Source organism: Rhinoderma darwinii, chromosome 1, assembly GCF_050947455.1.
Source record: "Rhinoderma darwinii isolate aRhiDar2 chromosome 1, aRhiDar2.hap1, whole genome shotgun sequence".
NCBI lineage: Eukaryota > Metazoa > Chordata > Amphibia > Anura > Rhinodermatidae > Rhinoderma > Rhinoderma darwinii.
The window spans coordinates 368,157,645-368,171,284 of NC_134687.1; the positions used below are offsets into that span (position 1 = coordinate 368,157,645).

Sequence of the window (13,640 nt, forward strand, 5' to 3'; positions counted from 1 at the left end):
ACAATACTGATTACTCAGCAAATACAGTAGAAGTACAGCAATACTTATATACTCCGCAAGTATAGTAGAAGTACAGCAATACTGATATACTCAGCAAGTACAGTAGAAGTACAATGCTGATATACTCCGCAAGTGTAGAAGTACAACAATACTTATATAATCAGCAAGTATAGTAGATGTACAATACTGATATACTGCAAGTATAGTAGAAGTACAATAATACTGATATACCCAGCATGTATAGTAGAAGTACAACAATACTGATTACTCAGCAAGTACAGTAGAAGTACAGCAATACTGATATACTCAGCAAGTATAGTAGAAGTACAATACTGATATACTGAGCGAGTATAATAGAAGTACAACAATACTGATATACTCAGCGAGTACAGTAGAAGTACAGCAATACTGATATGCTCAGCAAGTACAGTAGAAGTACAGAAATACTGATATACTCATCAAGTACAGTAGAAGTACAGCAGCAATACTGATATACTCAGCAAGTAAAGTAGAAGTACAACAATATTGATATACTCCGCAAGTATAGAAGTACAACAATACTGATATAATCAGCAAGTATAGTAGATGTACAATAATGATATACTCAGCAAGTATAGTAGAAGTACAACAATACTGATATACTCAGCATGTATAGTAGAAGTACAACAATACTGATTACTCAGCAAGTACAGTAGAAGTACAGCAATACTGATATACTCAGCAAGTATAGTAGAAGTACAATACTGATATACTGAGCGAGTATAATAGAAGTACAACAATACTGATATACTCAGCGAGTACAGTAGAAGTACAGCAATACTGATATGCTCAGCAAGTAGAAGTACAGAAATACTGATATACTCAGCAAGTATAGTAGAAGTACAGCAGCAATACTGATATACTCAGCAAGTACAGTAGAAGTACAACAATATTGATATACTCCGCAATTATAGAAGTACAACAATACTGATATAATCAGCAAGTATAGTAGATGTACAATAATGATATACTCAGCAAGTATAGTAGAAGTACAACAATACTGATATACTCAGCAAGTATAGTAGAAGTACAGCAATACTGATATACTCAGCAAGTATAGTAGAAGTACAATAATACTGATATACTCTGCATGTACAGTAGAAGTACAGCAATACTGATATACTCAGCAAGTATAGTAGAAGTACAATACTGATATACTCCGCAAGTACAGTAGAAGTAAAGCAATACTGATATACTCAGCAAGTACAGTAGATGTACAATAATACTGATATACTCAGCATGTATAGTAGAAGTACAGCAATACTGATATACTCAGCAAGTACAGTAGAAGTACAGCAATACTGATATACTCCGCAAGTATAGCAGAAATACAACAATACTGATATACTTAGCAAGTACAGTAGAAGTACAGCAATACTGATATACTCAGCAAGTACAGTAGAAGTACAGCAATACTGATATACTGAGCGAGTATAATAGAAGTACAACAATACTGATATACTCAGCGAGTACAGTAGAAGTACAGCAATACTGATATGCTCAGCAAGTACAGTAGAAGTACAGAAATACTGATATACTCATCAAGTACAGTAGAAGTACAGCAGCAATACTGATATACTCAGCAAGTAAAGTAGAAGTACAACAATATTGATATACTCCGCAAGTATAGAAGTACAACAATACTGATATAATCAGCAAGTATAGTAGATGTACAATAATGATATACTCAGCAAGTATAGTAGAAGTACAACAATACTGATATACTCAGCATGTATAGTAGAAGTACAACAATACTGATTACTCAGCAAGTACAGTAGAAGTACAGCAATACTGATATACTCAGCAAGTATAGTAGAAGTACAATACTGATATACTGAGCGAGTATAATAGAAGTACAACAATACTGATATACTCAGCGAGTACAGTAGAAGTACAGCAATACTGATATGCTCAGCAAGTAGAAGTACAGAAATACTGATATACTCAGCAAGTATAGTAGAAGTACAGCAGCAATACTGATATACTCAGCAAGTACAGTAGAAGTACAACAATATTGATATACTCCGCAATTATAGAAGTACAACAATACTGATATAATCAGCAAGTATAGTAGATGTACAATAATGATATACTCAGCAAGTATAGTAGAAGTACAACAATACTGATATACTCAGCAAGTATAGTAGAAGTACAGCAATACTGATATACTCAGCAAGTATAGTAGAAGTACAATAATACTGATATACTCTGCATGTACAGTAGAAGTACAGCAATACTGATATACTCAGCAAGTATAGTAGAAGTACAATACTGATATACTCCGCAAGTACAGTAGAAGTAAAGCAATACTGATATACTCAGCAAGTACAGTAGATGTACAATAATACTGATATACTCAGCATGTATAGTAGAAGTACAGCAATACTGATATACTCAGCAAGTACAGTAGAAGTACAGCAATACTGATATACTCCGCAAGTATAGCAGAAATACAACAATACTGATATACTTAGCAAGTACAGTAGAAGTACAGCAATACTGATATACTCAGCAAGTACAGTAGAAGTACAGCAATACTGATATACTCTGCAAGTATAGTAGAAGTACAACAATACTGATATACTCAGCAAGTACAGTAGAAGTACAGCAATACTGATATACTCAGCAAGTATAGTAGAAGTACAACAATACTGATATACTCGATATACTCTGCAAGTACAGTAGAAGTACAGCAATACTGATATACTCAGCAAGTACAGTAGAAGTACAACAATTATGATATACTCCGGAAGTATAGTAGAAGTACAATGATACTGATATACTCAGCATGTATAGTAGAAGTACAGCAATACTGATAAATTCAGCAAGTACAGTAGAAGTACAATAATACTGATATACTCAGCAAGTACAGCAGAGTTACAACAATACTGATATACTCAGCAAGTACAACAATACTGATATACTCAGCGAGTACAGTAGAAGTACAACAATACTGATATACTCAGCAAGTACAACAATACTGATATACTCAGCGAGTATAATAGAAGTGCAACAATACTGATATACTCAGCGAGTACAGTAGAAGTACAACAATACTGATATACTCAGCAAGTACAGTAGAAGTACAACAATACTGATATACTCAGTAAGTACAGTAGAAGTACAGCAATACTGATATACTCAGCAAGTATAGTAGAAGTACAACAATACTGATATACTCAGCAAGTATAGTAGAAGTACAACAATACTGATATACTTAGCAAGTATAGTAGAAGTACAACAATACTGATATACTCAGCAAGTACAGTAGAAGTACAACAATACTGATATACTCAGCAAGTACAGTAGAAGTACAACAATACTGATATACTCAGCAAGTATAGTAGATGTACAATAATACTGATATACTCAGCAAGTACAGTAGAAGTACAACAATACTGATATACTCAGCAAGTACAGTAGAAGTACAACAATACTGATATACTCAGCAAGTATAGTAGAAGTACAGCAATACTGATATACTCAGCAAGTATAGTAGAAGTACAACAATACTGATATACTCAGCAAGTATAGTAGATGTACAACAATACTGATATACTCAGCAAGTACAGTAGAAGTACAACAATACTGATATACTCAGCAAGTATAGTAGAAGTACAGCAATACTGATATACTCAGCAAGTACAGTAGAAGTACAGCAATACTGATATACTCAGCAAGTACAGTAGAAGTACAACAATACTGATATACTCCGCAAGTACAGTAGAAGTACAACAATACTGATATACTCAGCAAGTACAGTAGAAGTACAACAATACTGATATACTCCGCAAGTACAGTAGAAGTACAGCAATACTGATATACTCAGCAAGTACAGTAGAAGTACAACAATACTGATATACTCCGCAAGTACAGTAGAAGTACAACAATACTGATATACTCAGCAAGTACAGTAGAAGTACAACAATACTGATATACTCCGCAAGTACAGTAGAAGTACAGCAATACTGATATACTCAGCAAGTACAGTAGAAGTACAACAATACTGATATACTCCGCAAGTACAGTAGAAGTACAACAATACTGATATACTCAGCAAGTATAGTAGAAGTACAGCAATACTGATATACTCAGCAAGTATAGTAGAAGTACAACAATACTGCTATACTCAGCAAGTACAGTAGAAGTACAACAATACTGATATACTCAGCAAGTACAGTAGAAGCACAACAATACTGATATACTCTGCAAGTATAGTAGAAGTACAACAATACTGATATACTCAGCAAGTATAGTAGAAGTACAACAATACTGATATACTCAGCAAGTATAGTAGAAGTACAGCAATACTGATATACTTAGCAAGTATAGTAGAAGTACAACAATACTGATATACTCAGCAAGTATAGTAGAAGTACAGCAATACTGATATACTCAGCAAGTATAGTAGAAGTACAACAATACTGCTATACTCAGCAAGTACAGTAGAAGTACAACAATACTGATATACTCAGCAAGTACAGTAGAAGCACAACAATACTGATATACTCTGCAAGTATAGTAGAAGTACAACAATACTGATATACTCAGCAAGTATAGTAGAAGTACAACAATACTGATATACTCAGCAAGTATAGTAGAAGTACAGCAATACTGATATACTCAGCAAGTACAGTAGAAGCACAACAATACTGATATACTCTGCAAGTATAGTAGAAGTACAACAATACTGATATACTCAGCAAGTATAGTAGAAGTACAACAATACTGATATACTCAGCAAGTATAGTAGAAGTACAGCAATACTGATATACTCAGCAAGTATAGTAGAAGTACAACAATACTGATATACTCAGCAAGTATAGTAGAAGTACAGCAATACTGATATACTCAGCAAGTATAGTAGAAGTACAACAATACTGATATACTCAGCAAGTACAGTAGAAGTACAACAATACTGATATACTCAGCAAGTGTAGTAGAAGTACAACAATACTGATATACTCAGCAAGTATAGTAGAAGTACAGCAATACTGATATACTCAGCAAGTATAGTAGATGTACAACAATACTGATATACTCAGCAAGTACAGTAGAAGTAAAACAATACTGATATACTCAGCAAGTATAGTAGAAGTACAACAATACTGATATACTCAGCAAGTACAGTAGAAGTACAACAATACTGATATACTCAGCAAGTGTAGTAGAAGTACAACAATACTGATATACTCAGCAAGTATAGTAGAAGTACAGCAATACTGATATACTCCGCAAGTATAGTAGAAGTACAACAATACTGATATACTCAGCAAGTACAGTAGAAGTACAACAATACTGATATACTCAGCAAGTATAGTAGAAGTACAACAATACTGATATACTCAGCAAGTATAAATACTGATATACTCAGCAAGTATAGTAGAAGTACAGCAATACTGATATACTCAGCAAGTATAGTAGAAGTACAACAATACTTATATACTCAGCGAGTACAGTAGAAGTACAACAATACTGATATACTCAGCAAGTATAGTAGAAGTACAGCAATACTGATATACTCAGCGAGTATAGTAGAAGTACAACAATACTAATATACTCGATATACTCTGCAAGTACAGTAGAAGTACAGCAATACTGATATACTCAGCAAGTACAGTAGAAGTACAACAATTATGATATACTCCGGAAGTATAGTAGAAGTACAATAATACTGATATACTCAGCATGTATAGTAGAAGTACAGCAATACTGATAAATTCAGCAAGTACAGTAGAAGTACAATAATACTGATATACTCAGCAAGTACAGTAGAGTTACAACAATACTGATATACTCAGCAAGTACAACAATACTGATATACTCAGCGAGTACAGTAGAAGTATAACAATACTGATATACTCAGCAAGTACAACAATACTGATATACTCAGCGAGTATAATAGAAGTGCAACAATACTGATATACTCAGCAAGTACAGTAGAAGTACAACAATACTGATATACTCAGCAAGTACAGCAGAAGTACAACAATACTGATATACTCAGCAAATATAGTAGAAGTACAACAATACTGATATACTCAGCAAGTACAGTAGAAGTACAACAATACTGATATACTCAGCAAGTACAGTAGAAGTACAACAATACTGATATACTCAGCAAGTACAGTAGAAGTACAACAATACTGATATACTCAGCAAGTATAGTAGAAGTACAGCAATACTGATATACTCAGCAAGTATAGTAGAAGTACAACAATACTGATATACTCAGCAAGTATAGTAGAAGTACAGCAATACTGATATACTCAGCAAGTACAGTAGAAGTACAACAATACTGATATACTCAGCAAGTACAGTAGAAGTACAACAATACTGATATACTCAGCAAGTATAGTAGAAGTACAGCAATACTGATATACTCCGCAAGTATAGTAGAAGTACAACAATACTGATATACTCAGCAAGTATAGTAGAAGTACAGCAATACTGATATACTCAGCAAGTATAGTAGAAATACAGCAATACTGATATACTCAGCAAGTATAGTAGAAGTACAGCAATACTGATATACTCAGCAAGTATAGTAGAAGTACAACAATACTGCTATACTCAGCAAGTACAGTAGAAGTACAACAATACTGATATACTCAGCAAGTACAGTAGAAGCACAACAATACTGATATACTCTGCAAGTATAGTAGAAGTACAACAATACTGATATACTCAGCAAGTATAGTAGAAGTACAACAATACTGATATACTCAGCAAGTATAGTAGAAGTACAGCAATACTGATATACTTAGCAAGTATAGTAGAAGTACAACAATACTGATATACTCAGCAAGTATAGTAGAAGTACAGCAATACTGATATACTCAGCAAGTATAGTAGAAGTACAACAATACTGATATACTCAGCAAGTACAGTAGAAGTACAACAATACTGATATACTCAGCAAGTGTAGTAGAAGTACAACAATACTGATATACTCAGCAAGTGTAGTAGAAGTACAGCAATACTGATATACTCCGCAAGTATAGTAGAAGTACAACAATACTGATATACTCAGCAAGTACAGTAGAAGTACAACAATACTGATATACTCAGCAAGTATAGTAGAAGTACAACAATACTGATATACTCAGCAAGTATAAATACTGATATACTCAGCAAGTATAGTAGAAGTACAGCAATACTGATATACTCAGCAAGTATAGTAGAAGTACAACAATACTTATATACTCAGCGAGTACAGTAGAAGTACAACAATACTGATATACTCAGCAAGTATAGTAGAAGTACAGCAATACTCATATACTCAGCGAGTATAGTAGAAGTACAACAATACTGATATACTCAGCAAGTACAGTAGAAGTACAACAATACTGATATACTCAGCAAGTACAGTAGAAGTACAACAATACTGATATACTCAGCAAGTACAGTAGAAGTACAGCAATACTGATATACTTAGCAAGTATAGTAGAAGTACAACAATACTGATATACTCAGCAAGTATAGTAGAAGTACAACAATACTGATATACTCCGGAAGTATAGTAGAAGTACAATAATACTGATATACTCAGCATGTATAGTAGAAGTACAGCAATACTGATAAATTCAGCAAGTACAGTAGAAGTACAATAATACTGATATACTCAGCAAGTACAGTAGAGTTACAACAATACTGATATACTCAGCAAGTACAACAATACTGATATACTCAGCGAGTACAGTAGAAGTATAACAATACTGATATACTCAGCAAGTACAACAATACTGATATACTCAGCGAGTATAATAGAAGTGCAACAATACTGATATACTCAGCAAGTACAGTAGAAGTACAACAATACTGATATACTCAGCAAGTACAGCAGAAGTACAACAATACTGATATACTCAGCAAATATAGTAGAAGTACAACAATACTGATATACTCAGCAAGTACAGTAGAAGTACAACAATACTGATATACTCAGCAAGTACAGTAGAAGTACAACAATACTGATATACTCAGCAAGTACAGTAGAAGTACAACAATACTGATATACTCAGCAAGTATAGTAGAAGTACAGCAATACTGATATACTCAGCAAGTATAGTAGAAGTACAACAATACTGATATACTCAGCAAGTATAGTAGAAGTACAGCAATACTGATATACTCAGCAAGTACAGTAGAAGTACAACAATACTGATATACTCAGCAAGTACAGTAGAAGTACAACAATACTGATATACTCAGCAAGTATAGTAGAAGTACAGCAATACTGATATACTCCGCAAGTATAGTAGAAGTACAACAATACTGATATACTCAGCAAGTATAGTAGAAGTACAGCAATACTGATATACTCAGCAAGTATAGTAGAAATACAACAATACTGATATACTCAGCAAGTATAGTAGAAGTACAGCAATACTGATATACTCAGCAAGTATAGTAGAAGTACAACAATACTGCTATACTCAGCAAGTACAGTAGAAGTACAACAATACTGATATACTCAGCAAGTACAGTAGAAGCACAACAATACTTTTATACTCTGCAAGTATAGTAGAAGTACAACAATACTGATATACTCAGCAAGTATAGTAGAAGTACAACAATACTGATATACGCAGCAAGTATAGTAGAAGTACAGCAATACTGATATACTTAGCAAGTATAGTAGAAGTACAACAATACTGATATACTCAGCAAGTATAGTAGAAGTACAGCAATACTGATATACTCAGCAAGTATAGTAGAAGTACAACAATACTGATATACTCAGCAAGTACAGTAGAAGTACAACAATACTGATATACTCAGCAAGTGTAGTAGAAGTACAACAATACTGATATACTCAGCAAGTATAGTAGAAGTACAACAATACTGATATACTCAGCAAGTATAGTAGAAGTACAACAATACTGATATACTCAGCAAGTATAGTAGAAGTACAACAATACTGATATACTCAGCAAGTATAGTAGATGTACAACAATACTGATATACTCAGCAAGTACAGTAGAAGTAAAACAATACTGATATACTCAGCAAGTATAGTAGAAGTACAACAATACTGATATACTCAGCAAGTACAGTAGAAGTACAACAATACTGATATACTCAGCAAGTGTAGTAGAAGTACAACAATACTGATATACTCAGCAAGTATAGTAGAAGTACAGCAATACTGATATACTCCGCAAGTATAGTAGAAGTACAACAATACTGATATACTCAGCAAGTACAGTAGAAGTACAACAATACTGATATACTCAGCAAGTATAGCAGAAGTACAACAATACTGATATACTCAGCAAGTATAAATACTGATATACTCAGCAAGTATAGTAGAAGTACAGCAATACTGATATACTCAGCTAGTATAGTAGAAGTACAACAATACTTATATACTCAGCGAGTACAGTAGAAGTACAACAATACTGATATACTCAGCAAGTATAGTAGAAGTACAGCAATACTCATATACTCAGCGAGTATAGTAGAAGTACAACAATACTGATATACTCAGCAAGTACAGTAGAAGTACAACAATACTGATATACTCAGCAAGTACAGTAGAAGTACAACAATACTGATATACTCAGCAAGTACAGTAGAAGTACAGCAATACTGATATACTTAGCAAGTATAGTAGAAGTACAACAATACTGATATACTCAGCAAGTATAGTAGAAGTACAACAATACTGATATACTCAGCAAGTATAGTAGAAGTACAACAATACTGATATACTCAGCAAGTATAGTAGAAGTACAACAATACTGATATACTCAGCATGTACAGTAGAAGTACAACAATACTGATATACTCAGCAAGTATAGTAGAAGTACAACAATACTGATATACTCAGCAAGTACAGTAGAAGTACAACAATACTGATATACTCAGCAAGTACAGTAGAAGTACAACAATACTGATATACTCAGCAAGTACAGTAGAAAGAAGTACAGCAATACTGATATACTTAGCAAGTATAGTAGAAGTACAACAATACTGATATACTCAGCAAGTATAGTAGAAGTACAGCAATACTGATATACTCAGCAAGTATAGTAGAAGTACAACAATACTGATATACTCAGCAAGTATAGTAGAAGTACAGCAATACTGATATACTCAGCAAGTATAGTAGAAGTACAACAATACTGATATACTCAGCAAGTACAGTAGAAGTACAACAATACTGATATACTCAGCAAGTACAGTAGATGTACAATAATACTGATATACTCAGCAAGTACAGTAGAAGATATATGTTATATGTATGATATATATCGGATTGCTGGAAAATACAAACTGCATGTGCATAGCCTACAACCGACTGAAAGTGAGCTATGTACCTTGTGCTTTCTCCAACAAATTAAAGGGCTAAATTGTATCTGGTACAGTATATACAGAACGGGCACAATCCATACTGGCTGATGCTATCCTGCTACATACTAGTTGTACACGCGGGGGGGGGGGGCCCTCATATACTGTTATACTGTTGTACTCAATTGTATTTGCGTCCCCCGCGGCAACAATTGACAGCGCTGGCCAGGTAAGGGAACCATCAGTTCCCTGCCATTCAGCACTTTTCTTGTGATGCAGGCATTTCAATGACGTTATTGCACCGCCTGAGTGGTTCCGCTGGAGCAGGCCTGGTCAGAAGAGACTAGGCATGCATCGCAGGGGGAGAGGATGGCGGCGAGGGGACGCGGAGAGGTAAGTGCTTGTTGAAGCGTGCCCCTATCTACAGGGTACACTGTCTATGCAACGAGTAGTGGTCAGCACATATCGCCTAGCCCTTTAATTTAGAGCTTGTAATATAAAGGGCTTGGCTTGTGGATACATGCAGACCAATACTCCAAGTGTAAAAACCAGAGGGGAGTGTGGCGAAAATATATTGGTTTAAAAAGTATGCATTTGAACTCCCCCCTGTCCTTTAAAAATCCTGTATTTGCCCATGCATACCACTTACAAACTGGCATAAACATTACATGTAAGATGACTTCTAGATAGCTTTCACAGCTATCACCCTGACTTCAACCCCCCAAGAACATGTTTGACTCAGCTGAATGTGCATGTTATTTCAACATTGACAGGAGATGAATAATTACAAGGTTCTATTGGTGCCACTTATCTCCAGAGGAGACAAATGACGCAATGAACTTGTTCCCTGATAGCAGACATTGGCGGCTGTCAACCAAAATCTACGATTGGGCTTGAAATCTCTAGCAAGGAATGTGATGTCAATCTAATAAGCAACACTGCACACATTAGCTTTTTTTTAAATAAAGTTCTTCTGAATAACATATTTTGGAACATTTGGACCGACAATCAGACAGCCAAAATGTGGCCACAAGACCTGTACTCCAGTGGTTCTTCTGAACTGAATTTAGATCACCAAAGGGTTTTTTGGTGACCTAAGTTTGGTTCAGTAGGAATGTGGGGGTCGGGTCTTGTAGACCATAATACAGATGTGGACACATTACAGATGTGTGAAACTAGCCTTCAACTGTGCTTCTCCAATTGCTGTGCTCATTGTATCTAATATAAAGGTACAGTGTATTATAAACAGAGCTGCTAATATCATTCAAGAGAATAAATGTTTTTAGACCTTCTCGAGATAAAGTAGTGAATATGGGGACAGACATTTTTTGGACACCCTATCAGTAATTGATGAGCAATACAGTTAGTCTCAACCCAGCCTGAAATGGCTGATGACAGGGAACAATAAACTACATTCCGCTGTACAGATAATATAGATAAAACAGACTTTTATTAGGTCATTCTCAGGCCAGTTAGACAAATATATGACACGATGAAGATGATTTCTCACGAAGACAACCCCTTTATAAAATGAAGCTGGTGTGGTGATCAGCTAATTGCCGCCAGGTCAGGCTTCTTTCACCCCTGGCGATCGTAGCTTTGTCTAGGCATACGTCTGGGGAAATATTGCTAGACATTGTGACAATTCAAATGCTTGGCTCTCCGTGTAATGCATAGACACACAGCTTCCTGAGCAGAGGACCCCTCTACAAGGTTCGTATACCCTAATTGGGCATATGGACAGTGGTTGTTGTCCTGAGACAGTCCCTTTAAATTTTGTGAACACATATTCAAAGGTAGTCCTAAAACACTAGCATAATCCTATATAATCCTCTTGACAAAATCCATTTTACAACTACAGAACAAATGGAAACATTAGCATACAATACAAATGGGACAGTCATTGAGCTACATTGGACCTTAGCTGAAACAAATGGAATTTAAATGATGACTCAAGTTCAACTGGAAAAGCAGTGCTGAAAGGATAGATAAGAGATCATATAGATGGATATTAGAAATAGATATTAGATAGATGTGAGATTGATATGAGATGACAGCTGGATATGTAGTGGCAGTTTACTCTGTGTCCCTCCAGTACATGTTGTGTACATAGTCACTAGTAATATGATGTAGTATTGAGTGCACTGCCGGCTGTGGCACGGTCCTAGACTACATCTGGCCTCAGTGTAATACATTGACAACTCTGTATCGTTAGCGCTAATGGTTGGGCAGCTCCTCTAGTTACAGTGTGGTGAATAATGAGAATAATGAACTGAAACAATCTGCCAACTTCATGTCCCCTCCCTGAAAACTTCACTGCCAGCAAAATGCGTAGTGCAGGAACAATCTGCCGAGCCTCCAGCACCAACACACACTGCACCCATCACCAGCCCTCACTACACCCCACACCACCACCACAAATGACAGGTAATGAAGAATCTGAAGCAAACTTCAAAGCAATGCGTCTACGTGTTACCAGCCAGTGATCCGAGCCCTGGGAAAGGGAATGCCGCTCCACAAAGGGTTACTGCTGCAATACAAAGCAGGGACCTCGTAGTAAATAAAGAAGAAGCCGGCTGAGGTCGGAGGACGTGACATAAACATAGATGGCACACCGCTCCTCCATGAATAAACAGCAATATCCGTGCGATTACCGGCAGGCAGGCTGCAGCTGATGTCTGCTGTCCTTCTACCAGGGAGATGTGTGTCTCTGAGGATGAGGAGGAGTGAAAGCGCTGATGCTCTGCTTGTTACTGGTCAGTGCCACCTTTTGACCACCCCGTGTGCGCCTGTCACTGCTGCAGACGCGCCGTCATTTACAGGGGCTGCTGTTACTCTCCTTGGCAGCGGGGCCATGAGATCATTATCCGGATCATGGCCTCTTCCCCTCCTGCTCAATCCTTCTGCCAACTCCTCCTCCTCCCAATTCCTTCTTGGTTTTATTTTTAATCCTGCTGTCTGTAGTTTTCCTCTGTTCTGCCGCTTCCCCCTTACACAGGGTGCCAGCACCACACCTCCTCCGTACTTTACAGCTCCTGGAAACAGTGAACAACTGCTCATAGGCAGCTCCTGGTAATGCCCTCTTCTCCTAGCAGGCTCCTGGTAATGCCCTCTTCTCCTAGCAGGCTCCTGATAATGCCCTCTTCTCCTAGCAGGGTCCTGGTAATGCCCTCTTCTCCTAGTAGGCTCCTGGTAATGCCCTCTTCTCCTAGCAGGCTCCTGATAATGCCCTCTTCTCCTAGCAGGGTCCTGGTAATGCCCTCTTCTCCTAGCAGGCTCCTGGTAATGCCCTCTTCTCCTAGCAG

The 13,640-nt window shown here is 36.4% G+C and overlaps 1 protein-coding gene across 1 annotated transcript in view; it reads right to left on the minus strand.

Moving 5' to 3' along the window:
* Positions 1 to 13,295, minus strand: part of SMARCA2 (SWI/SNF related BAF chromatin remodeling complex subunit ATPase 2) — a 274,747-nt gene extending 261,452 nt beyond the window's left edge. The window contains exon 1 of the mRNA XM_075827669.1: positions 12,990 to 13,295. The gene's annotated coding sequence lies outside the window, so the exon portion shown is untranslated. The remainder of the gene's footprint in view (positions 1 to 12,989) is intronic.
* Positions 13,296 to 13,640: the final 345 nt, after the last annotated feature.